We start from the raw sequence: 3,791 nt of genomic DNA, 5'->3' as shown, positions 1-3,791 counted from the left end.
TTAAGTTACAAATTTTGTTTGATTGGGTGGGGTGGTAGCCCAACGACCTACTGTTCTCCTTCCCATCAAAATACGCTGTTGCCGGGGAATGGTGCTTTGAGTGCATGTTTTTGTTAAGTCTATTTCATTTCATTTGCAAAATACAAAAAGATTTTACACTTTAGGCTACACTTGTAGCCGTGCTACTTATATTTTCTTTGAGTTTTGTATGCATAGGTCCCGAGATCGCTCATTTGTTCCCTTTGATCCGGAGATTGAAAGAACTCTCTCAAGGAGGAGAGTAGCAAACAAGACCTTAGATTATAGTTCCTCAAGAGAAGAAGAGATTGAACAAGATCAAGTCATGGGAGAACAACCAAGAGTTGCCTTGAAAGAATTGGGAGTACCCGGTGCATATAGGTTCGAGAGCGGCATAGCTCCACCTACAACACCGGCAAACGATTTTGAAATTAGGCCGGCAATGATCACCCTAATTGAGAGGAGACAATATAGTGAGGCAAAGAACGAGAGCCCATTGAACCATCTTAAGGAGTTTAAAAAATATTGCAACACTATCAATGTCAATGGAGTTTCTCAAGAGTTTATCCGCCTTAAGTTGTTCCCTTTCTCCCTCATAGGAAGATCTTTGGAATGGCTAGACAAAGAAGTGAAGCCCAATTCCTTGAAGACATGGGATGATGTCACAAAATCTTTCTTGTCCCGTTTCTACCCACCAAAGAAGACGGCGGAGGCTAGAGCCTTAATCCAAAGTTTTAAGCAATTGCCTAGAGAGAATCTCTATGAAGCATGGGAGAGGTACAAGGACTACCAAAGGGAATGCCCTCACCACGGAATTCCAACATACCAAGTGATCCAAATCATCTATAGTGGTTTGAGCTTTCAAGGTAGATCGAGCCTAGATGCCGGAGCCGGAGGGCCAATCATGAACAAGACGGAAGAAGAGGTTGTGGATGTAATAGATGATGTGGTAAGGAATTACATGGATTGGCATGATGTAGAAAGGGAATCGGCAAGCACAAGTTGCTCAACCGATCAATCTTGTGTCATCAACGAATTGTCCACAATGGTCTCGGAGTTAGGAAAGGAGGTGAATTCTCTCAAGAACAAGCTCGAGAGTCCTTCACAAGCTTCTAGTCTTCCCTCCCAATTTAAGGGGAGAGGTACATCTTCCTACTCTAACCCTCTTTTTGCTTCTTGTTGCATGATTAGAGAATGCTTGGTTTGTGATATGTGTGGAAAGAATGATCATGATGCTTCTAATTTCTCCACTGTTCCTTGTGATAGATATGATGGATATGAGAATGTGCATGTGAATTGTGATGATAATAATGATTTTCGACCTAGATTTAATGCTCAAAAGATTCTTGGGAATAGGAATTATCACAATAATGGGAGCTATGATAATTATAACCAAAAGAGTAGTAATGGTAACCGTGTGACCCAAGAATTTTGTCATAAAAACTTTTGTTGTAATGATCAAAGCTATGGCCAAGAATATGGGGATCATAACCAAGGTTATGGTAACCATAATCAAAATTCCGGCCAAAATCATGGTAAGGGTAATTGGAGTAATCAAGGTAGGGGAAATTTTCAAAATGATGTTCAAAGAGATACCCCACCCCAAATTACTCCAAAGACTCAAAGCCAATGTGATGATTTCTTTACTCAACAATCCCAATTGAATAGGCTAGAAAATTTCATGATGGATCAATCTAAGATGTTGAATGAATTCACATTGTCTTGTAATAAAATGTTTGAGGTCCTATTTACTCATGGAAAGATGCTTGAGAACCAAATTGTTCAACTAGCCAACCCTTTAAAAGATTGTGCTAGTCCATCTCCTTTACCCTCACAAGAAGTTGATTCTAGGGAACCTATGTGTGCTATGACCACTAGGAGTGGTAAGGTCCTTAAAGAGACTGCTCCTAGGAAGAGTAAGGAGAGTGAAAAGGAGAATGATTCGAGTGAAGAGAATAAGAATGAAGAGCCTAGCAAGATGAGTGAGGATTCCAATGATAAGACTAAGGAGAAAGAGCGGAAGCAAGATGAGGTTTACAAACCTAGACTTCCTTACCCCCAAAAGCACAATAGGCATAAATTGGATGAGCAATTTGGGAAATTCATCGACATGCTTAAGCAACTTCATCTTACTCTTCCTTTTACCGATGTTGTAGAACAAATGCCAAACTATGCTAAGTTTCTTAAGGAAATTTTGAGCGGTAAGAGAGATTGCAATTTGGTGGAACCGGTGAATCTAGGGGAGTGCTTTAGTGCCTTTATTCAAAACGACCTACCCCAAAAGTTGAAGGATCCCGGAAATTTCTCCGTACCTTGCAAAATCAAAGGAAAATTGTTCCAAAATGCTCTTTGTGATCTTGGTGCTAGTGTTAGTATCATGCCTTATTCCGTTTTTAAGAAACTTAAGCTAGGTGAACTCCTTCCATCCAATATGACCCTTCAATTGGCCGATCGGTGTGTTAAGTTTCCTAAGGGGAGAGTTGAGGATGTTCCTCTCAAGATAGGAGAGTTCACCATTCCCGTTGATTTCATTGTGCTTGAGATTGCAGAAGATGACCATATCCCTATCATCTTAGGAAGGCCTTTCTTAGCCACCTCGGGAGCCTTGATAGATGTTAAGAAAGGTCGTATTACCTTAAGAATTGGTAAGAATGAGGAAAGTTTTGATTTGAAACCTACACATGACTCTTTGTCCCTTATAAAAGGAATTATGTGTGTTAATCCCCCTCGCCCTATTGATGATGTATACACTATTGATTCTTCACATACCGATTTTCTTGAGAATTATGATGATGTGCTTTTGAGTTGTGATTGCAAGAAGGTTAGTGAAGATAAAGTGATGATTCCCAAGCTTATGGACGAGGAGGAAGTTGATATTCCTCATTGGTTTGAACTCCATCCTCAAGATGAAGGTGATGTTTCTATGAGTTTAGATGGTGAAGGACCATTTACAAAGAAAAACAAGGCAAAGAAAAGAGCACGAGCTTCTAAGAAAAAGAGAAAGAGAAAGAAGTTGAGGAAAGAAAAGCTTGCATTTGAAAGGTCTTTGTATGAAAGCTCATCAAGCAACAACGAGAAGTTGCTAGAAGTTGTAAAGGAATTTGCTCTTTCTACTACCTTGACCCTCCATGATTTGGAGGAAGGGTCGAGCTTAGGACCTTAAGCAAGCGCTTCCCGGGAGGCAACCCGGAGATTCTAACTCTTCTTTTTGATTTTTGAGTTTTCTTGTTTTTGTTTCTTTTATTACCTTTTCTTTTCTTTCACTTTTCTACTTGTTTGGATTTTTAGGATGAATTTTGCGGGATTGGATTTCTTCGAGAATGCATGGTGAATGGAAGGTGTTTGCGGCACTTATCATGAATGTTTTCGATTCCGATCGAAATTTGAGGTAAAAAAGGGTAAGAATTTTAGAGAGGTAAGATAGGAAATTCATGTTTTGAAAGTTGGAGGAAATTGATACTTAGTGAATTTTTGTGGTGAGCACATGAATTTTCAACTTTGAGGGCTTTGAAAATGATTTTAGCTACTGCCTATGTTGCTCCTCATCACCATCATGATTCATGTGCGCACCAAAATAGGCAGTAAGTATCGAATTGATGAGAAAAAGGAAGAAGTGGGCACGCACAGGGGTGTGCGGCCGCACACGAGGCTTGTGCGGGCGCACAGCCTGCGTGTGCGGGCGCACACCAGCTTTGTGCGGCCGCACATGGCTGGACGGGCTTATAATCTTCTTCCTCCTCTTTCCTCCCTTCATTTCATCACTCCCCTTCATC

The 3,791-nt window shown here is 40.6% G+C and overlaps 1 non-coding gene across 1 annotated transcript; it reads right to left on the bottom strand.

The window, feature by feature from the left end:
• Positions 1–728: 728 nt before the first annotated feature.
• Positions 729–834, bottom strand: LOC145612824 (small nucleolar RNA R71). The gene has a single exon (XR_014106741.1). It is a non-coding gene; the product is annotated as a small nucleolar RNA R71 (small nucleolar RNA).
• Between the last annotated feature and the right edge of the window lie 2,957 nt (positions 835–3,791).

Source organism: Chenopodium album, chromosome 24 (assembly GCF_948465745.1).
Source record: "Chenopodium album chromosome 24, dcCheAlbu1.1, whole genome shotgun sequence".
In the NCBI taxonomy this organism is placed as follows: Eukaryota; Viridiplantae; Streptophyta; class Magnoliopsida; order Caryophyllales; family Amaranthaceae; genus Chenopodium; species Chenopodium album.
This window is presented reverse-complemented; position numbering and strand designations above follow the sequence as displayed.